This window comes from Pseudophryne corroboree, chromosome 11 (genome assembly GCF_028390025.1).
Source record: "Pseudophryne corroboree isolate aPseCor3 chromosome 11, aPseCor3.hap2, whole genome shotgun sequence".
In the NCBI taxonomy this organism is placed as follows: Eukaryota; Metazoa; Chordata; class Amphibia; order Anura; family Myobatrachidae; genus Pseudophryne; species Pseudophryne corroboree.
The window spans coordinates 167,375,998-167,401,791 of NC_086454.1; the positions used below are offsets into that span (position 1 = coordinate 167,375,998).

Here is a 25,794-nt window from a genome sequence, read left to right on the forward strand (position 1 = left end):
GAAAAATCTTCATCAGCCAAAGGATGACACTCCCACTGGCTTCTGATATGTATTTGAAGAGATTTTGTGATATATGTGTCTATGATGTTTTCAAGTATTCATGCACTCCACGATGAGCTTATTCCATTCTTGTCCATCAAGAAAAGCAAATAGCCCATACGTGAATCGAACCCTTGACCTTGGCGTTATTAGCACCACGCTCTAACCAACTGAGCTAACAGGCCACAGATACTACTGCCATCAAACACAAAACTGGCAAATGTACCTCAAAGCACAGATCATATTTTGTTTTTATAGCATTTCATTTTTCAAATAAAAGCTTAAGCCATAGAGTCACTTGAAGCATGGGTATCATAAAAATGCTCCAGTTTCTTTCCACATTACAAAATAAAAATAAATATTAGATAGGATAATAACAAAGATTAAGGCATCTACTAATAGTATAAAAATAGACAATTTAGACAAGGAGTATATGCAAATCTAAGCAAAATCAATCTAAAAAATCTAATACACAATTTTTAATTGTAAATTTACAGATTGTTGAAAAAGATAATCCCAGGATGTAATCCATTATGTATTAAATTTAGTATGTTTTACCAAGTTGTGTATGAATAACTTTTAACACAAAAAAATATATATTGGGGAAGTAGCTTAATGTGCCCATTGGAAATAAAGAATGCTAGCCCATTTTGGAATGCAAAGCTTAAGAAAATACAAACTTCAATCCATAGGAAAGCACTTTTTATTCAGTCTACACTCTGTAATCATACTATAGCTTAATTTACAAATTGTGATGTCATTATCAGACTTAACTCACAAGAGACTTTCATCCTTGGTCTATAAAAAAGGCAGTCCTCTGTTATAAAGCTTGAAACAATTGTAAGTGGCTGATATGCAAATATGGAAATACAGAAAAACTGTCAATTCAATGCTAGGATAACATAAGGGGTGATGCTCCAACTGAAATTGGTCCTAGGCATTTAGGTTTCTAGTATCTATCTTCTCCTTTAAAAAAATAGGTTACTTTTAATATATTATCATTGGGTTTGGACAAATATTCTACATAATACCTATTGCATCCCTGAGCTTATTAGAAACTTGAAATAATATATATAAAGTATTGAATTTCTTTTCTTTGCATTTAAAAGATGAGTGCACTTCAGTAGATGCCATTGCTCAGGTGAGGGTTCCATGGTGTAATTGTTAGCACCCTGGACTTTGAATCTAGTAATCTGAGTTCATATCTCGTGGGAGCTAACATTGTTTATTTTCCTTTTGTTCAAAGCTCCATTTTCATTCAATGTATGAGTATTGCAAATCTTCATTTAAAATTCATATAAATTCCATCATCTTCAGTGGTGTCCTTTGTTTAAACTCATTTTTAAACTTATCAAATCAGAAGTATGTCAAATATTTGGAAATAAGAAAAGATGCAATAAGAATGCAGAGATCCATTACTTGTGCTCTGGTCTTTAGAAATTCTCCATTTTTTTTACTTCAGTGTGCACTAATGAGAGGGGAGCTCATATCTTCTTCTTCTTCTAGTAACACCTAGTGCCCTCTATGTTTGAGCAGCAATATAATAACTGATTAATTTGCCCTTGCATATCTTAGTTATGCCATATTGCTTGATTTGAGACAAAAGTCACTGGGCCATGTAGAGAAAAATCTTCATCAGCCAAAGGATGACACTCCCACTGGCTTCTGATATGTATTTGAAGAGATTTTGTGATATATGTGTCTATGATGTTTTCAAGTATTCATGCACTCCACCGATGAGCTTATTCCATTCTTGTCCATCAAGAAAAGCAAATGGCCCATACGGGGATCGAACCCGTGACCTTGGCGTTATTAGCACCATGCTCTAACCAACTGAGCTAACAGGCCACAGATGTTACTGCAAGCAAACACAAACTGGCAAATGTACCTCAAAGCACAGATCATATTTTGTTTTTATAGCATTTCATTTTTCAAAAAAAAGCTTAAGCCATAGAGTCACTTGAAGCATGGGTATCATAAAAATGCTCCAGTTTCTTTCCACATTACAAAATAAAAATAAATATTAGATAGGATAATAACAAAGATTAAGGCATCTACTAATAGTATAAAAATAGACAATTTAGACAAGGAGTATATGCAAATCTAAGCAAAATCAATCTAAAAAATCTAATACACAATTTTTAATTGTAAATTTACAGATTGTTGAAAAAGATAATCCCAGGATGTAATCCATTATGTATTAAATTTAGTATGTTTTACCAAGTTGTGTATGAATAACTTTTAACACAAAAAAATATATATTGGGGAAGTAGCTTAATGTGCCCATTGGAAATAAAGAATGCTAGCCCATTTTGGAATGCAAAGCTTAAGAAAATACAAACTTCAATCCATAGGAAAGCACTTTTTATTCAGTCTACACTCTGTAATCATACTATAGCTTAATTTACAAATTGTGATGTCATTATCAGACTTAACTCACAAGAGACTTTCATCCTTGGTCTATAAAAAAGGCAGTCCTCTGTTATAAAGCTTGAAACAATTGTAAGTGGCTGATATGCAAATATGGAAATACAGAAAAACTGTCAATTCAATGCTAGGATAACATAAGGGGTGATGCTCCAACTGAAATTGGTCCTAGGCATTTAGGTTTCTAGTATCTATCTTCTCCTTTAAAAAATAGGTTACTTTTTATATATTATCATTGGGTTTGGACAAATACTCTACATAATACCTATTGCATCCCTGAGCTTATTAGAAACTTGAAATAATATATATAAAGTATTGAATTTCTTTTCTTTGCATTTAAAAGATGAGCGCACTTCAGTAGATGCCATTGCTCAGGTGAGGGTTCCATGGTGTAATTGTTAGCACCCTGGACTTTGAATCTAGTAATCTGAGTTCATATTTCGTGGGAGCTAACATTGTTTATTTTCCTTTTGTTCAAAGCTCCATTTTCATTCAATGTATGAGTATTGCAAATCTTCATTTAAAATTCATATAAATTCCATCATCTTCAGTGGTGTCCTTTGTTTAAACTCATTTTTAAACTTATAAAATCAGAAGTATGTCAAATATTTGGAAATAAGAAAAGATGCAATAAGAATGCAGAGATCCATTACTTGTGCTCTGGTCTTTAGAAATTCTCCATTTTTTTTACTTCAGTGTGCACTAATGAGAGGGGAGCACATATCTTCTACTTCTTCTAGTAACACCTAGTGCCCTCTATGTTTGAGCAGCATTAAAATAACTGATTAATTTGCCCTTGCATATCTTAGTTATGCCATATTACTTGATTTGAAACAAAAGTCACTGAGCCATGTAGAGAAAAATCTTCATCAGCCAAAGGATGACACTCCCACTGGCTTCTGATATGTATTTGAAGAGATTTTGTGATATATGTGTCTATGATGTTTTCAAGTATTCATGCACTCCACCGATGAGCTTATTCCATTCTTGTCCATCAAGAAAAGCAAATGGCCCATACGGGGATCGAACCCGTGACCTTGGCGTTATTAGCACCATGCTCTAACCAACTGAGCTAACAGGCCACAGATGTTACTGCAAGCATACACAAAACTGGCAAATGTACCTCAAAGCACAGATCATATTTTGTTTTTATAGCATTTCATTTTTCAAAAAAAAGCTTAAGCCATAGAGTCACTTGAAGCATGGGTATCATAAAAATGCTCCAGTTTCTTTCCACATTACAAAATAAAAATAAATATTAGATAGGATAATAACAAAGATTAAGGCATCTACTAATAGTATAAAAATAGACAATTTAGACAAGGAGTATATGCAAATCTAAGCAAAATCAATCTAAAAAATCTAATACACAATTTTTAATTGTAAATTTACAGATTGTTGTAAAAGATAATCCCAGGATGTAATCCATTATGTATTAAATTTAGTATGTTTTACCAAGTTGTGTATGAATAACTTTTAACACAAAAAAATATATATTGGGGAAGTAGCTTAATGTGCCCATTGGAAATAAAGAATGCTAGCCCATTTTGGAATGCAAAGCTTAAGAAAATACAAACTTCAATCCATAGGAAAGCACTTTTTATTCAGTCTACACTCTGTAATCATAGTATAGCTTAATTTACAAATTGTGATGTCATTATCAGACTTAACTCACAAGAGACTTTCATCCTTGGTCTATAAAAAAGGCAGTCCTCTGTTATAAAGCTTGAAACAATTGTAAGTGGCTGATATGCAAATATGGAAATACAGAAAAACTGTCAATTCAATGCTAGGATAACATAAGGGGTGATGCTCCAACTGAAATTGGTCCTAGGCATTTAGGTTTCTAGTATCTATCTTCTCCTTTAAAAAATAGGTTACTTTTTATATATTATCATTGGGTTTGGACAAATATTCTACATAATACCTATTGCATCCCTGAGCTTATTAGAAACTTGAAATAATATATATAAAGTATTGAATTTCTTTTCTTTGCATTTAAAAGATGAGCGCACTTCAGTAGATGCCATTGCTCAGGTGAGGGTTCCATGGTGTAATTGTTAGCACCCTGGACTTTGAATCTAGTAATCTGAGTTCATATCTCGTGGGAGCTAACATTGTTTATTTTCCTTTTGTTCAAAGCTCCATTTTCATTCAATGTATGAGTATTGCAAATCTTCATTTAAAATTCATATAAATTCCATCATCTTCAGTGGTGTCCTTTGTTTAAACTCATTTTTAAACTTATAAAATCAGAAGTATGTCAAATATTTGGAAATAAGAAAAGATGCAATAAGAATGCAGAGATCCATTACTTGTGCTCTGGTCTTTAGAAATTCTCCATTTTTTTTACTTCAGTGTGCACTAATGAGAGGGGAGCACATATCTTCTACTTCTTCTAGTAATACCTAGTGCCCTCTATGTTTGAGCAGCATTAAAATAACTGATTAATTTGCCCTTGCATATCTTAGTTATGCCATATTACTTGATTTGAAACAAAAGTCACTGAGCCATGTAGAGAAAAATCTTCATCAGCCAAAGGATGACACTCCCACTGGCTTCTGATATGTATTTGAAGAGATTTTGTGATATATGTGTCTATGATGTTTTCAAGTATTCATGCACTCCACGATGAGCTTATTCCATTCTTGTCCATCAAGAAAAGCAAATAGCCCATACGTGAATCGAACCCGTGACCTTGGCGTTATTAGCACCACGCTCTAACCAACTGAGCTAACAGGCCACAGATATTACTGCTAGCAAACACAAAACTGGCAAATGTACCTCAAAGCACAGATCATATTTTGTTTTTATAGCATTTCATTTTTCAAAAAAAAAGCTTAAGCCATAGAGTCACTTGAAGCATGGGTATCATAAAAATGCTCCAGTTTCTTTCCACATTACAAAATAAAAATAAATATTAGATAGGATAATAACAAAGATTAAGGCATCTACTAATAGTATAAAAATAGACAATTTAGACAAGGAGTATATGCAAATCTAAGCAAAATCAATCTAAAAAATCTAATACACAATTTTTAATTGTAAATTTACAGATTGTTGAAAAAGATAATCCCAGGATGTAATCCATTATGTATTAAATTTAGTATGTTTTACCAAGTTGTGTATGAATAACTTTTAACACAAAAAAATATATATTGGGGAAGTAGCTTAATGTGCCCATTGGAAATAAAGAATGCTAGCCCATTTTGGAATGCAAAGCTTAAGAAAATACAAACTTCAATCCATAGGAAAGCACTTTTTATTCAGTCTACACTCTGTAATCATACTATAGCTTAATTTACAAATTGTGATGTCATTATCAGACTTAACTCACAAGAGACTTTCATCCTTGGTCTATAAAAAAGGCAGTCCTCTGTTATAAAGCTTGAAACAATTGTAAGTGGCTGATATGCAAATATGGAAATACAGAAAAACTGTCAATTCAATGCTAGGATAACATAAGGGGTGATGCTCCAACTGAAATTGGTCCTAGGCATTTAGGTTTCTAGTATCTATCTTCTCCTTTAAAAAATAGGTTACTTTTTATATATTATCATTGGGTTTGGACAAATACTCTACATAATACCTATTGCATCCCTGAGCTTATTAGAAACTTGAAATAATATATATAAAGTATTGAATTTCTTTTCTTTGCATTTAAAAGATGAGCGCACTTCAGTAGATGCCATTGCTCAGGTGAGGGTTCCATGGTGTAATTGTTAGCACCCTGGACTTTGAATCTAGTAATCTGAGTTCATATTTCGTGGGAGCTAACATTGTTTATTTTCCTTTTGTTCAAAGCTCCATTTTCATTCAATGTATGAGTATTGCAAATCTTCATTTAAAATTCATATAAATTCCATCATCTTCAGTGGTGTCCTTTGTTTAAACTCATTTTTAAACTTATAAAATCAGAAGTATGTCAAATATTTGGAAATAAGAAAAGATGCAATAAGAATGCAGAGATCCATTACTTGTGCTCTGGTCTTTAGAAATTCTCCATTTTTTTTACTTCAGTGTGCACTAATGAGAGGGGAGCACATATCTTCTACTTCTTCTAGTAACACCTAGTGCCCTCTATGTTTGAGCAGCATTAAAATAACTGATTAATTTGCCCTTGCATATCTTAGTTATGCCATATTACTTGATTTGAAACAAAAGTCACTGAGCCATGTAGAGAAAAATCTTCATCAGCCAAAGGATGACACTCCCACTGGCTTCTGATATGTATTTGAAGAGATTTTGTGATATATGTGTCTATGATGTTTTCAAGTATTCATGCACTCCACCGATGAGCTTATTCCATTCTTGTCCATCAAGAAAAGCAAATGGCCCATACGGGGATCGAACCCGTGACCTTGGCGTTATTAGCACCATGCTCTAACCAACTGAGCTAACAGGCCACAGATGTTACTGCAAGCATACACAAAACTGGCAAATGTACCTCAAAGCACAGATCATATTTTGTTTTTATAGCATTTCATTTTTCAAAAAAAAGCTTAAGCCATAGAGTCACTTGAAGCATGGGTATCATAAAAATGCTCCAGTTTCTTTCCACATTACAAAATAAAAATAAATATTAGATAGGATAATAACAAAGATTAAGGCATCTACTAATAGTATAAAAATAGACAATTTAGACAAGGAGTATATGCAAATCTAAGCAAAATCAATCTAAAAAATCTAATACACAATTTTTAATTGTAAATTTACAGATTGTTGAAAAAGATAATCCCAGGATGTAATCCATTATGTATTAAATTTAGTATGTTTTACCAAGTTGTGTATGAATAACTTTTAACACAAAAAAATATATATTGGGGAAGTAGCTTAATGTGCCCATTGGAAATAAAGAATGCTAGCCCATTTTGGAATGCAAAGCTTAAGAAAATACAAACTTCAATCCATAGGAAAGCACTTTTTATTCAGTCTACACTCTGTAATCATAGTATAGCTTAATTTACAAATTGTGATGTCATTATCAGACTTAACTCACAAGAGACTTTCATCCTTGGTCTATAAAAAAGGCAGTCCTCTGTTATAAAGCTTGAAACAATTGTAAGTGGCTGATATGCAAATATGGAAATACAGAAAAACTGTCAATTCAATGCTAGGATAACATAAGGGGTGATGCTCCAACTGAAATTGGTCCTAGGCATTTAGGTTTCTAGTATCTATCTTCTCCTTTAAAAAATAGGTTACTTTTTATATATTATCATTGGGTTTGGACAAATATTCTACATAATACCTATTGCATCCCTGAGCTTATTAGAAACTTGAAATAATATATATAAAGTATTGAATTTCTTTTCTTTGCATTTAAAAGATGAGCGCACTTCAGTAGATGCCATTGCTCAGGTGAGGGTTCCATGGTGTAATTGTTAGCACCCTGGACTTTGAATCTAGTAATCTGAGTTCATATCTCGTGGGAGCTAACATTGTTTATTTTCCTTTTGTTCAAAGCTCCATTTTCATTCAATGTATGAGTATTGCAAATCTTCATTTAAAATTCATATAAATTCCATCATCTTCAGTGGTGTCCTTTGTTTAAACTCATTTTTAAACTTATAAAATCAGAAGTATGTCAAATATTTGGAAATAAGAAAAGATGCAATAAGAATGCAGAGATCCATTACTTGTGCTCTGGTCTTTAGAAATTCTCCATTTTTTTTACTTCAGTGTGCACTAATGAGAGGGGAGCACATATCTTCTACTTCTTCTAGTAATACCTAGTGCCCTCTATGTTTGAGCAGCATTAAAATAACTGATTAATTTGCCCTTGCATATCTTAGTTATGCCATATTACTTGATTTGAAACAAAAGTCACTGAGCCATGTAGAGAAAAATCTTCATCAGCCAAAGGTTGACACTCCCACTGGCTTCTGATATGTATTTGAAGAGATTTTGTGATATATGTGTCTATGATGTTTTCAAGTATTCATGCACTCCACGATGAGCTTATTCCATTCTTGTCCATCAAGAAAAGCAAATAGCCCATACGTGAATCGAACCCGTGACCTTGGCGTTATTAGCACCACGCTCTAACCAACTGAGCTAACAGGCCACAGATATTACTGCTAGCAAACACAAAACTGGCAAATGTACCTCAAAGCACAGATCATATTTTGTTTTTATAGCATTTCATTTTTCAAAAAAAAAGCTTAAGCCATAGAGTCACTTGAAGCATGGGTATCATAAAAATGCTCCAGTTTCTTTCCACATTACAAAATAAAAATAAATATTAGATAGGATAATAACAAAGATTAAGGCATCTACTAATAGTATAAAAATAGACAATTTAGACAAGGAGTATATGCAAATCTAAGCAAAATCAATCTAAAAAATCTAATACACAATTTTTAATTGTAAATTTACAGATTGTTGAAAAAGATAATCCCAGGATGTAATCCATTATGTATTAAATTTAGTATGTTTTACCAAGTTGTGTATGAATAACTTTTAACACAAAAAAATATATATTGGGGAAGTAGCTTAATGTGCCCATTGGAAATAAAGAATGCTAGCCCATTTTGGAATGCAAAGCTTAAGAAAATACAAACTTCAATCCATAGGAAAGCACTTTTTATTCAGTCTACACTCTGTAATCATACTATAGCTTAATTTACAAATTGTGATGTCATTATCAGACTTAACTCACAAGAGACTTTCATCCTTGGTCTATAAAAAAGGCAGTCCTCTGTTATAAAGCTTGAAACAATTGTAAGTGGCTGATATGCAAATATGGAAATACAGAAAAACTGTCAATTCAATGCTAGGATAACATAAGGGGTGATGCTCCAACTGAAATTGGTCCTAGGCATTTAGGTTTCTAGTATCTATCTTCTCCTTTAAAAAATAGGTTACTTTTTATATATTATCATTGGGTTTGGACAAATATTCTACATAATACCTATTGCATCCCTGAGCTTATTAGAAACTTGAAATAATATATATAAAGTATTGAATTTCTTTTCTTTGCATTTAAAAGATGAGCGCACTTCAGTAGATGCCATTGCTCAGGTGAGGGTTCCATGGTGTAATTGTTAGCACCCTGGACTTTGAATCTAGTAATCTGAGTTCATATCTCGTGGGAGCTAACATTGTTTATTTTCCTTTTGTTCAAAGCTCCATTTTCATTCAATGTATGAGTATTGCAAATCTTCATTTAAAATTCATATAAATTCCATCATCTTCAGTGGTGTCCTTTGTTTAAACTCATTTTTAAACTTATCAAATCAGAAGTATGTCAAATATTTGGAAATAAGAAAAGATGCAATAAGAATGCAGAGATCCATTACTTGTGCTCTGGTCTTTAGAAATTCTCCATTTTTTTTACTTCAGTGTGCACTAATGAGAGGGGAGCTCATATCTTCTTCTTCTTCTAGTAACACCTAGTGCCCTCTATGTTTGAGCAGCAATATAATAACTGATTAATTTGCCCTTGCATATCTTAGTTATGCCATATTGCTTGATTTGAGACAAAAGTCACTGGGCCATGTAGAGAAAAATCTTCATCAGCCAAAGGATGACACTCCCACTGGCTTCTGATATGTATTTGAAAAGATTTTGTGATATATGTGTCTATGATGTTTTCAAGTATTCATGCACTCCACGATGAGCTTATTCCATTCTTGTCCTTCAAGAAAAGCAAATGGCCCATACGGGGATCGAACCCGTGACCTTGGCGTTATTAGCACCACGCTCTAACCAACTGAGCTAACAGGCCACAGATATTACTGCCAGCAAACACAAAACTGGCAAATGTACCTCAAAGCACAGATCATATTTTGTTTTTATAGCATTTCATTTTTCAAAAAAAAGCTTAAGCCATAGAGTCACTTGAAGCATGGGTATCATAAAAATGCTCCAGTTTCTTTCCACATTACAAAATAAAAATAAATATTAGATAGGATAATAACAAAGATTAAGGCATCTAGTAATAGTATAAAAATAGACAATTTAGACAAGGAGTATATGCAAATCTAAGCAAAATCAATCTAAAAAATCTAATACACAATTTTTAATTGTAAATTTACAGATTGTTGAAAAAGATAATCCCAGGATGTAATCCATTATGTATTAAATTTAGTATGTTTTACCAAGTTGTGTATGAATAACTTTTAACACAAAAAAATATATATTGGGGAAGTAGCTTAATGTGCCCATTGGAAATAAAGAATGCTAGCCCATTTTGGAATGCAAAGCTTAAGAAAATACAAACTTCAATCCATAGGAAAGCACTTTTTATTCAGTCTACACTCTGTAATCATACTATAGCTTAATTTACAAATTGTGATGTCATTATCAGACTTAACTCACAAGAGACTTTCATCCTTGGTCTATAAAAAAGGCAGTCCTCTGTTATAAAGCTTGAAACAATTGTAAGTGGCTGATATGCAAATATGGAAATACAGAAAAACTGTCAATTCAATGCTAGGATAACATAAGGGGTGATGCTCCAACTGAAATTGGTCCTAGGCATTTAGGTTTCTAGTATCTATCTTCTCCTTTAAAAAATAGGTTACTTTTTATATATTATCATTGGGTTTGGACAAATATTCTACATAATACCTATTGCATCCCTGAGCTTATTAGAAACTTGAAATAATATATATAAAGTATTGAATTTCTTTTCTTTGCATTTAAAAGATGAGCGCACTTCAGTAGATGCCATTGCTCAGGTGAGGGTTCCATGGTGTAATTGCTAGCACCCTGGACTTTGAATCTAGTAATCTGAGTTCATATCTCGTGGGAGCTAACATTGTTTATTTTCCTTTTGTTCAAAGCTCCATTTTCATTCAATGTATGAGTATTGCAAATCTTCATTTAAAATTCATATAAATTCCATCATCTTCAGTGGTGTCCTTTGTTTAAACTCATTTTTAAACTTATCAAATCAGAAGTATGTCAAATATTTGGAAATAAGAAAAGATGCAATAAGAATGCAGAGATCCATTACTTGTGCTCTGGTCTTTAGAAATTCTCCATTTTTTTTTACTTCAGTGTGCACTAATGAGAGGGGAGCACATATCTTCTTCTTCTAGTAACACCTAGTGCCCTCTATGTTTGAGCAGCAATATAATAACTGATTAATTTGCCCTTGCATATCTTAGTTATGTCATATTGCTTGATTTGAGACAAAAGTCACTGAGCCATGTAGAGAAAAATCTTCATCAGCCAAAGGATGACACTCCCACTGGCTTCTGATATGTATTTGAAAAGATTTTGTGATATATGTGTCTATGATGTTTTCAAGTATTCATGCACTCCACGATGAGCTTATTCCATTCTTGTCCTTCAAGAAAAACAAATGGCCCATACGGGGATCGAACCCATGACCTTGGCGTTATTAGCACCACGCTCTAAACAACTGAGCTAACAGGCCACACATATTACTGCCAGCAAACACAAAACTGGCAAATGTACCTCAAAGCACAGATCATATTTTGTTTTTATAGCATTTCATTTTTCAAAAAAAAGCTTAAGCCATAGAGTCACTTGAAGCATGGGTATCATAAAAATGCTCCAGTTTCTTTCCACATTACAAAATAAAAATAAATATTAGATAGGATAATAACAAAGATTAAGGCATCTACTAATAGTATAAAAATAGACAATTTAGACAAGGAGTATATGCAAATCTAAGCAAAATCAATCTAAAAAATCTAATACACAATTTTTAATTGTAAATTTACAGATTGTTGAAAAAGATAATCCCAGGATGTAATCCATTATGTATTAAATTTAGTATGTTTTACCAAGTTGTGTATGAATAACTTTTAACACAAAAAAATATATATTGGGGAAGTAGCTTAATGTGCCCATTGGAAATAAAGAATGCTAGCCCATTTTGGAATGCAAAGCTTAAGAAAATACAAACTTCAATCCATAGGAAAGCACTTTTTATTCAGTCTACACTCTGTAATCATACTATAGCTTAATTTACAAATTGTGATGTCATTATCAGACTTAACTCACAAGAGACTTTCATCCTTGGTCTATAAAAAAGGCAGTCCTCTGTTATAAAGCTTGAAACAATTGTAAGTGGCTGATATGCAAATATGGAAATACAGAAAAACTGTCAATTCAATGCTAGGATAACATAAGGGGTGATGCTCCAACTGAAATTGGTCCTAGGCATTTAGGTTTCTAGTATCTATCTTCTCCTTTAAAAAAATAGGTTACTTTTTATATATTATCATTGGGTTTGGACAAATATTCTACATAATACCTATTGCATCCCTGAGCTTATTAGAAACTTGAAATAATATATATAAAGTATTGAATTTCTTTTCTTTGCATTTAAAAGATGAGTGCACTTCAGTAGATGCCATTGCTCAGGTGAGGGTTCCATGGTGTAATTGTTAGCACCCTGGACTTTGAATCTAGTAATCTGAGTTCATATCTCGTGGGAGCTAACATTGTTTATTTTCCTTTTGTTCAAAGCTCCATTTTCATTCAATGTATGAGTATTGCAAATCTTCATTTAAAATTCATATAAATTCCATCATCTTCAGTGGTGTCCTTTGTTTAAACTCATTTTTAAACTTATCAAATCAGAAGTATGTCAAATATTTGGAAATAAGAAAAGATGCAATAAGAATGCAGAGATCCATTACTTGTGCTCTGGTCTTTAGAAATTCTCCATTTTTTTTACTTCAGTGTGCACTAATGAGAGGGGAGCTCATATCTTCTTCTTCTTCTAGTAACACCTAGTGCCCTCTATGTTTGAGCAGCAATATAATAACTGATTAATTTGCCCTTGCATATCTTAGTTATGCCATATTGCTTGATTTGAGACAAAAGTCACTGGGCCATGTAGAGAAAAATCTTCATCAGCCAAAGGATGACACTCCCACTGGCTTCTGATATGTATTTGAAAAGATTTTGTGATATATGTGTCTATGATGTTTTCAAGTATTCATGCACTCCACGATGAGCTTATTCCATTCTTGTCCTTCAAAAAAGCAAATGGCCCATACGGGGATCGAACCCGTGACCTTGGTGTTATTAGCACCACGCTCTAACCAACTGAGCTAACAGGCCACAGATATTACTGCCAGCAAACACAAAACTGGCAAATGTACCTCAAAGCACAGATCATATTTTGTTTTTATAGCATTTCATTTTTCAAAAAAAAGCTTAAGCCATAGAGTCACTTGAAGCATGGGTATCATAAAAATGCTCCAGTTTCTTTCCACATTACAAAATAAAAATAAATATTAGATAGGATAATAACAAAGATTAAGGCATCTAGTAATAGTATAAAAATAGACAATTTAGACTAGGAGTAAATGCAAATCTAAGCAAAATCAATCTAAAAAATCTAATACACAATTTTTAATTGTAAATTTACAGATTGTTGAAAAAGATAATCCCAGGATGTAATCCATTATGTATTAAATTTAGTATGTTTTACCAAGTTGTGTATGAATAACTTTTAACACAAAAAAATATATATTGGGGAAGTAGCTTAATGTGCCCATTGGAAATAAAGAATGCTAGCCCATTTTGGAATGCAAAGCTTAAGAAAATACAAACTTCAATCCATAGGAAAGCACTTTTTATTCAGTCTACACTCTGTAATCATACTATAGCTTAATTTACAAATTGTGATGTCATTATCAGACTTAACTCACAAGAGACGTTTATCCTTGGTCTATAAAAAAGGCAGTCCTCTGTTATAAAGCTTGAAACAATTATAAGTGGCTGATATGCAAATATGGAAATACAGAAAAACTGTCAATTCAATGCTAGGATAACATAAGGGGTGATGCTCCAACTGAAATTGGTCCTAGGCATTTAGGTTTCTAGTATCTATCTTCTCCTTTAAAAAATAGGTTACTTTTTATATATTATCATTGGGTTTGGACAAATATTCTACATAATACCTATTGCATCCCTGAGCTTATTAGAAACTTGAAATAATATATATAAAGTATTGAATTTCTTTTCTTTGCATTTAAAAGATGAGCGCACTTCAGTAGATGCCATTGCTCAGGTGAGGGTTCCATGGTGTAATTGTTAGCACCCTGGACTTTGAATCTAGTAATCTGAGTTCATATCTCGTGGGAGCTAACATTGTTTATTTTCCTTTTGTTCAAAGCTCCATTTTCATTCAATGTATGAGTATTGCAAATCTTCATTTAAAATTCATATAAATTCCATCATCTTCAGTGGTGTCCTTTGTTTAAACTCATTTTTAAACTTATCAAATCAGAAGTATGTCAAATATTTGGAAATAAGAAAAGATGCAATAAGAATGCAGAGATCCATTACTTGTGCTCTGGTCTTTAGAAATTCTCCATTTTTTTTTACTTCAGTGTGCACTAATGCGAGGGGAGCACATATCTTCTTCTTCTTCTAGTAACACCTAGTGCCCTCTATGTTTGAGCAGCAATATAATAACTGATTAATTTGCCCTTGCATATCTTAGTTATGTCATATTGCTTGATTTGAGACAAAAGTCACTGAGCCATGTAGAGAAAAATCTTCATCAGCCAAAGGATGACACTCCCACTGGCTTCTGATATGTATTTGAAAAGATTTTGTGATATATGTGTCTATGATGTTTTCAAGTATTCATGCACTCCACGATGAGCTTATTCCATTCTTGTCCTTCAAGAAAAGCAAATGGCCCATACGGGGATCGAACCCGTGACCTTGGTGTTATTAGCACCATGCTCTAACCAACTGAGCTAACCGGCCACAGATGTTACTGCAAGCAAACACAAAACTGGCAAATGTACCTCAAAGCACAGATCATATTTTGTTTTTATAGCATTTCATTTTTCAAAAAAAAGCTTAAGCCATAGAGTCACTTGAAGCATGGGTATCATAAAAATGCTCCAGTTTCTTTCCACATTACAAAATAAAAATAAATATTAGATAGGATAATAACAAAGATTAAGGCATCTACTAATAGTATAAAAATAGACAATTTAGACAAGGAGTATATGCAAATCTAAGCAAAATCAATCTAAAAAATCTAATACACAATTTTTAATTGTAAATTTACAGATTGTTGAAAAAGATAATCCCAGGATGTAATCCATTATGTATTAAATTTAGTATGTTTTACCAAGTTGTGTATGAATAACTTTTAACACAAAAAAATATATATTGGGGAAGTAGCTTAATGTGCCCATTGGAAATAAAGAATGCTAGCCCATTTTGGAATGCAAAGCTTAAGAAAATACAAACTTCAATCCATAGGAAAGCACTTTTTATTCAGTCTACACTCTGTAATCATACTATAGCTTAATTTACAAATTGTGATGTCATTATCAGACTTAACTCACAAGAGACGTTCATCCTTGGTCTATAAAAAAGGCAGTCCTCTGTTATAAAGCTTGAAACAATTATAAGTGGCTGATATGCAAATATGGAAATACAGAAAAACTGTCAATTCAATGCTAGGATAACATAAGGGGTGATGCTCCAACTGAAATTGGTCCTAGGCATTTAGGTTTCTAGTATCTATCTTCTCCTTTAAAAAATAGGTTACTTTTTATATATTATCATTGGGTTTGGACAAATATTCTACATAATACCTATTGCATCCCTGAGCTTATTAGAAACTTGAAATAATATATATAAAGTATTGAATTTCTTTTCTTTGCATTTAAAAGATGAGCGCACTTCAGTAGATGCCATTGCTCAGGTGAGGGTTCCATGGTGTAATTGTTAGCACCCTGGACTTTGAATCTAGTAATCTGAGTTCATATCTCGTGGGAGCTAACATTGTTTATTTTCCTTTTGTTCAAAGCTCCATTTTCATTCAATGTATGAGTATTGCAAATCTTCATTTAAAATTCATATAAATTCCATCATCTTCAGTGGTGTCCTTTGTTTAAACTCATTTTTAAACTTATCAAATCAGAAGTATGTCAAATATTTGGAAATAAGAAAAGATGCAATAAGAATGCAGAGATCCATTACTTGTGCTCTGGTCTTTAGAAATTCTCCATTTTTTTTTACTTCAGTGTGCACTAATGAGAGGGGAGCACATATCTTCTTCTTCTTCTAGTAACACCTAGTGCCCTCTATGTTTGAGCAGCAATATAATAACTGATTAATTTGCCCTTGCATATCTTAGTTATGTCATATTGCTTGATTTGAGACAAAAGTCACTGAGCCATGTAGAGAAAAATCTTCATCAGCCAAAGGATGACACTCCCACTGGCTTCTGATATGTATTTGAAAAGATTTTGTGATATATGTGTCTATGATGTTTTCAAGTATTCATGCACTCCACGATGAGCTTATTCCATTCTTGTCCTTCAAGAAAAGCAAATGGCCCATACGGGGATCGAACCCGTGACCTTGGCGTTATTAGCACCACGCTCTAACCAACTGAGCTAACAGACCACAGATATTACTGCCAGCAAACACAAAACTGGCAAATGTACCTCAAAGCACAGATCATATTTTGCTTTTATAGCATTTCATTTTTCAAAAAAAAGCTTAAGCCATAGAGTCACTTGAAGCATGGGTATCATAAAAATGCTCCAGTTTCTTTCCACATTACAAAATAAAAATAAATATTAGATAGGATAATAACAAAGATTAAGGCATCTAGTAATAGTATAAAAATAGACAATTTAGACTAGGAGTAAATGCAAATCTAAGCAAAATCAATCTAAAAAATCTAATACACAATTTTTAATTGTAAATTTACAGATTGTTGAAAAAGATAATCCCAGGATGTAATCCATTATGTATTAAATTTAGTATGTTTTACCAAGTTGTGTATGAATAACTTTTAACACAAAAAAATATATATTGGGGAAGTAGCTTAATGTGCCCATTGGAAATAAAGAATGCTAGCCCATTTTGGAATGCAAAGCTTAAGAAAATACAAACTTCAATCCATAGGAAAGCACTTTTTATTCAGTCTACACTCTGTAATCATACTATAGCTTAATTTACAAATTGTGATGTCATTATCAGACTTAACTCACAAAAGACGTTCATCCTTGGTCTATAAAAAAGGCAGTCCTCTGTTATAAAGCTTGAAACAATTATAAGTGGCTGATATGCAAATATGGAAATACAGAAAAACTGTCAATTCAATGCTAGGATAACATAAGGGGTGATGCTCCAACTGAAATTGGTCCTAGGCATTTAGGTTTCTAGTATCTATCTTCTCCTTTAAAAAATAGGTTACTTTTTATATATTATCATTGGGTTTGGACAAATATTCTACATAATACCTATTGCATCCCTGAGCTTATTAGAAACTTGAAATAATATATATAAAGTATTGAATTTCTTTTCTTTGCATTTAAAAGATGAGCGCACTTCAGTAGATGCCATTGCTCAGGTGAGGGTTCCATGGTGTAATTGTTAGCACCCTGGACTTTGAATCTAGTAATCTGAGTTCATATCTCGTGGGAGCTAACATTGTTTATTTTCCTTTTGTTCAAAGCTCCATTTTCATTCAATGTATGAGTATTGCAAATCTTCATTTAAAATTCATATAAATTCCATCATCTTCAGTGGTGTCCTTTGTTTAAACTCATTTTTAAACTTATAAAATCAGAAGTATGTCAAATATTTGGAAATAAGAAAAGATGCAATAAGAATGCAGAGATCCATTACTTGTGCTCTGGTCTTTAGAAATTCTCCATTTTTTTTTACTTCAGTGTGCACTAATGAGAGGGGAGCACATATCTTCTTCTTCTTCTAGTAACACCTAGTGCCCTCTATGTTTGAGCAGCAATATAATAACTGATTAATTTGCCCTTGCATATCTTAGTTATGTCATATTGCTTGATTTGAGACAAAAGTCACTGAGCCATGTAGAGAAAAATCTTCATCAGCCAAAGGATGACACTCCCACTGGCTTCTGATATGTATTTGAAAAGATTTTGTGATATATGTGTCTATGATGTTTTCAAGTATTCATGCACTCCACGATGAGCTTATTCCATTCTTGTCCTTCAAGAAAAGCAAATGGCCCATACGGGGATCGAACCCGTGACCTTGGCGTTATTAGCACCATGCTCTAACCAACTGAGCTAACCGGCCACAGATGTTACTGCAAGCAAACACAAAACTGGCAAATGTACCTCAAAGCACAGATCATATTTTGTTTTTATAGCATTTCATTTTTCAAAAAAAAGCTTAAGCCATAGAGTCACTTGAAGCATGGGTATCATAAAAATGCTCCAGTTTCTTTCCACATTACAAAATAAAAATAAATATTAGATAGGATAATAACAAAGATTAAGGCATCTACTAATAGTATAAAAATAGACAATTTAGACAAGGAGTATATGCAAATCTAAGCAAAATCAATCTAAAAAATCTAATACACAATTTTTAATTGTAAATTTACAGATTGTTGAAAAAGATAATCCCAGGATGTAATCCATTATGTATTAAATTTAGTATGTTTTACCAAGTTGTGTATGAATAACTTTTAACACAAAAAAATATATATTGGGGAAGTAGCTTAATGTGCCCATTGGAAATAAAGAATGCTAGCCCATTTTGGAATGCAAAGCTTAAGAAAATACAAACTTCAATCCATAGGAAAGCACTTTTTATTCAGTCTACACTCTGTAATCATACTATAGCTTAATTTACAAATTGTGATGTCATTATCAGACTTAACTCACAAGAGACTTTCATCCTTGGTCTATAAAAAAGGCAGTCCTCTGTTATAAAGCTTGAAACAATTGTAAGTGGCTGATATGCAAATATGGAAATACAGAAAAACTGTCAATTCAATGCTAGGATAACATAAGGGGTGATGCTCCAACTGAAATTGGTCCTAGGCATTTAGGTTTCTAGTATCTATCTTCTCCTTTAAAAAATAAAATAGGTTACTTTTTATATATTATCATTGGGTTTGGACAAATATTCTACATAATACGTATTGCATCCCTGAGCTTATTAGAAACTTGAAATAATATATATAAAGTATTGAATTTCTTTTCTTTGCATTTAAAAGATGAGCGCACTTCAGTAGATGCCATTGCTCAGGTGAGGGTTCCATGGTGTAATTGCTAGCACCCTGGACTTTGAATCTAGTAATCTGAGTTCATATCTCGTGGGAGCTAACATTGTTTATTTTCCTTTTGTTCAAAGCTCCATTTTCATTCAATGTATGAGTATTGCAAATCTTCATTTAAAATTCATATAAATTCCATCATCTTCAGTGGTGTCCTTTGTTTAAACTCATTTTTACACTTATAAAATCAGAAGTATGTCAAATATTTGGAAATAAGAAAAGATGCAATAAGAATGCAGAGATCCATTACTTGTGCTCTGGTCTTTAGAAATTCTCCATTTTTTTTACTTCAGTGTGCACTAATGAGAGGGGAGCACATATCTTCTTCTTCTTCTAGTAACACCTAGTGCCCTCTATGTTTGAGCAGCAATATAATAACTGATTAATTTGCCCTTGCATATCTTAGTTATGTCATATTGCTTGATTTGAGACAAAAGTCACTGAGCCATGTAGAGAAAAATCTTCATCAGCCAAAGGATGACACTCCCACTGGCTTCTGATATGTATTTGAAAAGATTTTGTGATATATGTGTCTATGATGTTTTCAAGTATTCATGCACTCCACGATGAGCTTATTCCATTCTTGTCCTTCAAGAAAAGCAAATGGCCCATACGGGGATCGAACCCGTGACCTTGGCATTATTAGCACCACGCTCTAACCAACTGAGCTAACAAGCCACAGATATCATTGCCAGCAAACACAAAACTGGCAAATGTACCTCAAAGCACAGATCATATTTTGTTTTTATAGCATTTCATTTTTTAAAAAAAAGCTTAAGCCATAGAGTCACTTGAAGCATGGGTATCATAAAAATGCTCCAGTTTCTTTCCACATTACAAAATAAAAATAAATATTAGATAGGATAATAACAAAGATTAAGGCATCTAGTAATAGTATAAAAATAGACAATTTAGACTAGGAGTAAATGCAAATCTAAGCAAAATCAATCTAAAAAATCTAATACACAATTTTTAATTGTAAATTTACAGATTGTTGAAAAAGATAATCCCAGGATGTAATCCATTATGTATTAAATTTAGTATGTTTTACCAAGTTGTGTATGAATAACTTTTAACACAAAAAAATATATATTGGGGAAGTAGCTTAATGTGCCCATTGGAAATAAAGAATGCTAGCCCATTTTGGAATGCAAAGCTTAAGAAAATACAAACTTCAATCCATAGGAAAGCACTTTTTATTCAGTCTACACTCTGTAATCATACTATAGCTTAATTTACAAATTGTGATGTCATTATCAGACTTAACTCACAAGAGACGTTCATCCTTGGTCTATAAAAAAGGCAGTCCTCTGTTATAAAGCTTGAAACAATTATAAGTGGCTGATATGCAAATATGGAAATACAGAAAAACTGTCAATTCAATGCTAGGATAACATAAGGGGTGATGCTCCAACTGAAATTGGTCCTAGGCATTTAGGTTTCTAGTATCTATCTTCTCCTTTAAAAAATAGGTTACTTTTTATATATTATCATTGGGTTTGGACAAATATTCTACATAATACCTATTGCATCCCTGAGCTTATTAGAAACTTGAAATAATATATATAAAGTATTGAATTTCTTTTCTTTGCATTTAAAAGATGAGCGCACTTCAGTAGATGCCATTGCTCAGGTGAGGGTTCCATGGTGTAATTGTTAGCACCCTGGACTTTGAATCTAGTAATCTGAGTTCATATCTCGTGGGAGCTAACATTGTTTATTTTCCTTTTGTTCAAAGCTCCATTTTCATTCAATGTATGAGTATTGCAAATCTTCATTTAAAATTCATATAAATTCCATCATCTTCAGTGGTGTCCTTTGTTTAAACTCATTTTTAAACTTATCAAATCAGAAGTATGTCAAATATTTGGAAATAAGAAAAGATGCAATAAGAATGCAGAGATCCATTACTTGTGCTCTGGTCTTTAGAAATTCTCCATTTTTTTTTACTTCAGTGTGCACTAATGAGAGGGGAGCACATATCTTCTTCTTCTTCTAGTAACACCTAGTGCCCTCTATGTTTGAGCAGCAATATAATAACTGATTAATTTGCCCTTGCATATCTTAGTTATGTCATATTGCTTGATTTGAGACAAAAGTCACTGAGCCATGTAGAGAAAAATCTTCATCAGCCAAAGGATGACACTCCCACTGGCTTCTGATATGTATTTGAAAAGATTTTGTGATATATGTGTCTATGATGTTTTCAAGTATTCATGCACTCCACGATGAGCTTATTCCATTCTTGTCCTTCAAGAAAAGCAAATGGCCCATACGGGGATCGAACCCGTGACCTTGGCGTTATTAGCACCACGCTCTAACCAACTGAGCTAACAGACCACAGATATTACTGCCAGCAAACACAAAACTGGCAAATGTACCTCAAAGCACAGATCATATTTTGTTTTTATAGCATTTCATTTTTCAAAAAAAAGCTTAAGCCATAGAGTCACTTGAAGCATGGGTATCATAAAAATGCTCCAGTTTCTTTCCACATTACAAAATAAAAATAAATATTAGATAGGATAATAACAAAGATTAAGGCATCTACTAATAGTATAAAAATAGACAATTTAGACTAGGAGTAAATGCAAATCTAAGCAAAATCAATCTAAAAAATCTAATACACAATTTTTAATTGTAAATTTACAGATTGTTGAAAAAGATAATCCCAGGATGTAATCCATTATGTATTAAATTTAGTATGTTTTACCAAGTTGTGTATGAATAACTTTTAACACAAAAAAATATATATTGGGGAAGTAGCTTAATGTGCCCATTGGAAATAAAGAATGCTAGCCCATTTTGGAATGCAAAGCTTAAGAAAATACAAACTTCAGTCCATAGGAAAGCACTTTTTATTCAGTCTACACTCTGTAATCATACTATAGCTTAATTTACAAATTGTGATGTCATTATCAGACTTAACTCACAAGAGACGTTCATCCTTGGTCTATAAAAAAGGCAGTCCTCTGTTATAAAGCTTGAAACAATTATAAGTGGCTGATATGCAAATATGGAAATACAGAAAAACTGTCAATTCAATGCTAGGATAACATAAGGGGTGATGCTCCAACTGAAATTGGTCCTAGGCATTTAGGTTTCTAGTATCTATCTTCTCCTTTAAAAAATAGGTTACTTTTTATATATTATCATTGGGTTTGGACAAATATTCTACATAATACCTATTGCATCCCTGAGCTTATTAGAAACTTGAAATAATATATATAAAGTATTGAATTTCTTTTCTTTGCATTTAAAAGATGAGCGCACTTCAGTAGATGCCATTGCTCAGGTGAGGGTTCCATGGTGTAATTGTTAGCACCCTGGACTTTGAATCTAGTAATCTGAGTTCATATCTCGTGGGAGCTAACATTGTTTATTTTCCTTTTATTCAAAGCTCCATTTTCATTCAATGTATGAGTATTGCAAATCTTCATTTAAAATTCATATAAATTCCATCATCTTCAGTGGTGTCCTTTGTTTAAACTCATTTTTAAACTTATAAAATCAGAAGTATGTCAAATATTTGGAAATAAGAAAAGATGCAATAAGAATGCAGAGATCCATTACTTGTGCTCTGGTCTTTAGAAATTCTCCATTTTTTTTACTTCAGTGTGCACTAATGAGAGGGGAGCACATATCTTCTTCTTCTTCTAGTAACACCTAGTGCCCTCTATGTTTGAGCAGCAATATAATAACTGATTAATTTGCCCTTGCATATCTTAGTTATGTCATATTGCTTGATTTGAGACAAAAGTCACTGAGCCATGTAGAGAAAAATCTTCATCAGCCAAAGGATGACACTCCCACTGGCTTCTGATATGTATTTGAAAAGATTTTGTGATATATGTGTCTATGATGTTTTCAAGTATTCATGCGCTCCACGATGAGCTTATTCCATTCTTGTCCTTCAAGAAAAGCAAATGGCCCATACGGGGATCGAACCCGTGACCTTGGCGTTATTAGCACCATGCTCTAACCAACTGAGCTAACCGGCCACAGATGTTACTGCAAGCAAACACAAAACTGGCAAATGTACCTCAAAGCACAGATCATATTTTGTTTTTATAGTATTTCATTTTTCAAATAAAGCTTAAGCCATAGAGTCACTTGAAGCACGGGTATCATAAAAATGCTCCAGTTTCTTTCCACATTACAAAATAAAAATAAATATTAGATAGGATAATAACAAAGATTAAGGCATCTACTAATAGTATAAAAATAGACAATTTAGACAAGGAGTATATGCAAATCTAAGCAAAATCAATCTAAAAAATCTAATACACAATTTTTAATTGTAAATTTACAGATTGTTGAAAAAGATAATCCCAGGATGTAATCCATTATGTATTAAATTTAGTATGTTTTACCAAGTTGTGTATGAATAACTTTTAACACAAAAAAATATATATTGGGAAGTAGCTTAATGTGCCCATTGGAAATAAAGAATGCTAGCCCATTTTGGAATGCAAAGCTTAAGAAAATACAAACTTCAATCCATAGGAAAGCAATTTTTATTCAGTCTACACTCTGTAATCATACTATAGCTTAATTTACAAATTGTGATGTCATTATCAGACTTAACTCACAAGAGACTTTCATCCTTGGTCTATAAAAAAGGCAGTCCTCTGTTATAAAGCTTGAAACAATTGTAAGTGGCTGATATGCAAATATGGAAATACAGAAAAACTGTCAATTCAATGCTAGGATAAAATAAGGGGTGATGCTCCAACTGAAATTGGTCCTAGGCATTTAGGTTTCTAGTATCTATCTTCTCCTTTAAAAAATAGGTTACTTTTTATATATTATCATTGGGTTTGGACAAATATTCTACATAATACCTATTGCATCCCTGAGCTTATTAGAAACATGAAATAATATATATAAAGTATTGAATTTCTTTTCTTTGCATTTAAAAGATGAGCGCACTTCAGTAGATGCCATTGCTCAGGTGAGGGTTCCATGGTGTAATTGTTAGCACCCTGGACTTTGAATCTAGTAATCTGAGTTCATATCTCGTGGGAGCTAACATTGTTTATTTTCCTTTTGTTCAAAGCTCCATTTTCATTCAATGTATGAGTATTGCAAATCTTCATTTAAAATTCATATAAATTCCATCATCTTCAGTGGTGTCCTTTGTTTAAACTCATTTTTAAACTTATCAAATCAGAAGTATGTCAAATATTTGGAAATAAGAAAAGATGCAATAAGAATGCAGAGATCCATTACTTGTGCTCTGGTCTTTAGAAATTCTCCATTTTTTTTTACTTCAGTGTGCACTAATGAGAGGGGAGCACATATCTTCTTCTTCTTCTAGTAACACCTAGTGCCCTCTATGTTTGAGCAGCAATATAATAACTGATTAATTTGCCCTTGCATATCTTAGTTATGTCATATTGCTTGATTTGAGACAAAAGTCACTGAGCCATGTAGAGAAAAATCTTCATCAGCCAAAGGATGACACTCCCACTGGCTTCTGATATGTATTTGAAAAGATTTTGTGATATATGTGTCTATGATGTTTTCAAGTATTCATGCACTCCACGATGAGCTTATTCCATTCTTGTCCTTCAAGAAAAGCAAATGGCCCATACGGGGATCGAACCCGCGACCTTGGCGTTATTAGCACCACGCTCTAACCAACTGAGCTAACAGGCCACAGATATTACTGCCAGCAAACACAAAACTGGCAAATGTACCTCAAAGCACAGATCATATTTTGTTTTTATAGCATTTCATTTTTCAAAAAAAAAGCTTAAGCCATAGAGTCACTTGAAGCATGGGTATCATAAAAATGCTCCAGTTTCTTTCCACATTACAAAATAAAAATAAATATTAGATAGGATAATAACAAAGATTAAGGCATCTAGTAATAGTATAAAAATAGACAATTTAGACTAGGAGTAAATGCAAATCTAAGCAAAATCAATCTAAAAAATCTAATACACAATTTTTAATTGTAAATTTACAGATTGTTGAAAAAGATAATCCCAGGATGTAATCCATTATGTATTAAATTTAGTATGTTTTACCAAGTTGTGTATGAATAACTTTTAACACAAAAAAATATATATTGGGGAAGTAGCTTAATGTGCCCATTGGAAATAAAGAATGCTAGCCCATTTTGGAATGCAAAGCTTAAGAAAATACAAACTTCAGTCCATAGGAAAGCACTTTTTATTCAGTCTACACTCTGTAATCATACTATAGCTTAATTTACAAATTGTGATGTCATTATCAGACTTAACTCACAAGAGACGTTCATCCTTGGTCTATAAAAAAGGCAGTCCTCTGTTATAAAG

General features: G+C 32.7%; 16 non-coding genes across 16 annotated transcripts; all 16 read right to left on the reverse strand.

The window, feature by feature from the left end:
• Positions 1–150: 150 nt before the first annotated feature.
• On the reverse strand, positions 151–224 carry TRNAI-AAU (transfer RNA isoleucine (anticodon AAU)). Its single transcript has one exon. It is a non-coding gene; the product is annotated as a tRNA-Ile (tRNA).
• Positions 225–1,813: 1,589 nt separating this feature from the next.
• TRNAI-AAU (transfer RNA isoleucine (anticodon AAU)) lies at positions 1,814–1,887 on the reverse strand. Its single transcript has one exon. It is a non-coding gene; the product is annotated as a tRNA-Ile (tRNA).
• Positions 1,888–3,474: 1,587 nt separating this feature from the next.
• TRNAI-AAU (transfer RNA isoleucine (anticodon AAU)) lies at positions 3,475–3,548 on the reverse strand. The gene has a single exon. It is a non-coding gene; the product is annotated as a tRNA-Ile (tRNA).
• A 1,587-nt stretch (positions 3,549–5,135) lies between these two features.
• TRNAI-AAU (transfer RNA isoleucine (anticodon AAU)) lies at positions 5,136–5,209 on the reverse strand. Its single transcript has one exon. It is a non-coding gene; the product is annotated as a tRNA-Ile (tRNA).
• Positions 5,210–6,798: 1,589 nt separating this feature from the next.
• Positions 6,799–6,872, reverse strand: TRNAI-AAU (transfer RNA isoleucine (anticodon AAU)). Its single transcript has one exon. It is a non-coding gene; the product is annotated as a tRNA-Ile (tRNA).
• A 1,587-nt stretch (positions 6,873–8,459) lies between these two features.
• Positions 8,460–8,533, reverse strand: TRNAI-AAU (transfer RNA isoleucine (anticodon AAU)). Its single transcript has one exon. It is a non-coding gene; the product is annotated as a tRNA-Ile (tRNA).
• Positions 8,534–10,121: 1,588 nt separating this feature from the next.
• On the reverse strand, positions 10,122–10,195 carry TRNAI-AAU (transfer RNA isoleucine (anticodon AAU)). Its single transcript has one exon. It is a non-coding gene; the product is annotated as a tRNA-Ile (tRNA).
• Positions 10,196–11,780: 1,585 nt separating this feature from the next.
• On the reverse strand, positions 11,781–11,854 carry TRNAI-AAU (transfer RNA isoleucine (anticodon AAU)). Its single transcript has one exon. It is a non-coding gene; the product is annotated as a tRNA-Ile (tRNA).
• A 1,587-nt stretch (positions 11,855–13,441) lies between these two features.
• Positions 13,442–13,515, reverse strand: TRNAI-AAU (transfer RNA isoleucine (anticodon AAU)). The gene has a single exon. It is a non-coding gene; the product is annotated as a tRNA-Ile (tRNA).
• Positions 13,516–15,103: 1,588 nt separating this feature from the next.
• Positions 15,104–15,177, reverse strand: TRNAI-AAU (transfer RNA isoleucine (anticodon AAU)). Its single transcript has one exon. It is a non-coding gene; the product is annotated as a tRNA-Ile (tRNA).
• Positions 15,178–16,765: 1,588 nt separating this feature from the next.
• TRNAI-AAU (transfer RNA isoleucine (anticodon AAU)) lies at positions 16,766–16,839 on the reverse strand. Its single transcript has one exon. It is a non-coding gene; the product is annotated as a tRNA-Ile (tRNA).
• Positions 16,840–18,427: 1,588 nt separating this feature from the next.
• TRNAI-AAU (transfer RNA isoleucine (anticodon AAU)) lies at positions 18,428–18,501 on the reverse strand. The gene has a single exon. It is a non-coding gene; the product is annotated as a tRNA-Ile (tRNA).
• Positions 18,502–20,093: 1,592 nt separating this feature from the next.
• On the reverse strand, positions 20,094–20,167 carry TRNAI-AAU (transfer RNA isoleucine (anticodon AAU)). The gene has a single exon. It is a non-coding gene; the product is annotated as a tRNA-Ile (tRNA).
• A 1,588-nt stretch (positions 20,168–21,755) lies between these two features.
• Positions 21,756–21,829, reverse strand: TRNAI-AAU (transfer RNA isoleucine (anticodon AAU)). Its single transcript has one exon. It is a non-coding gene; the product is annotated as a tRNA-Ile (tRNA).
• A 1,587-nt stretch (positions 21,830–23,416) lies between these two features.
• Positions 23,417–23,490, reverse strand: TRNAI-AAU (transfer RNA isoleucine (anticodon AAU)). Its single transcript has one exon. It is a non-coding gene; the product is annotated as a tRNA-Ile (tRNA).
• A 1,586-nt stretch (positions 23,491–25,076) lies between these two features.
• On the reverse strand, positions 25,077–25,150 carry TRNAI-AAU (transfer RNA isoleucine (anticodon AAU)). The gene has a single exon. It is a non-coding gene; the product is annotated as a tRNA-Ile (tRNA).
• Between the last annotated feature and the right edge of the window lie 644 nt (positions 25,151–25,794).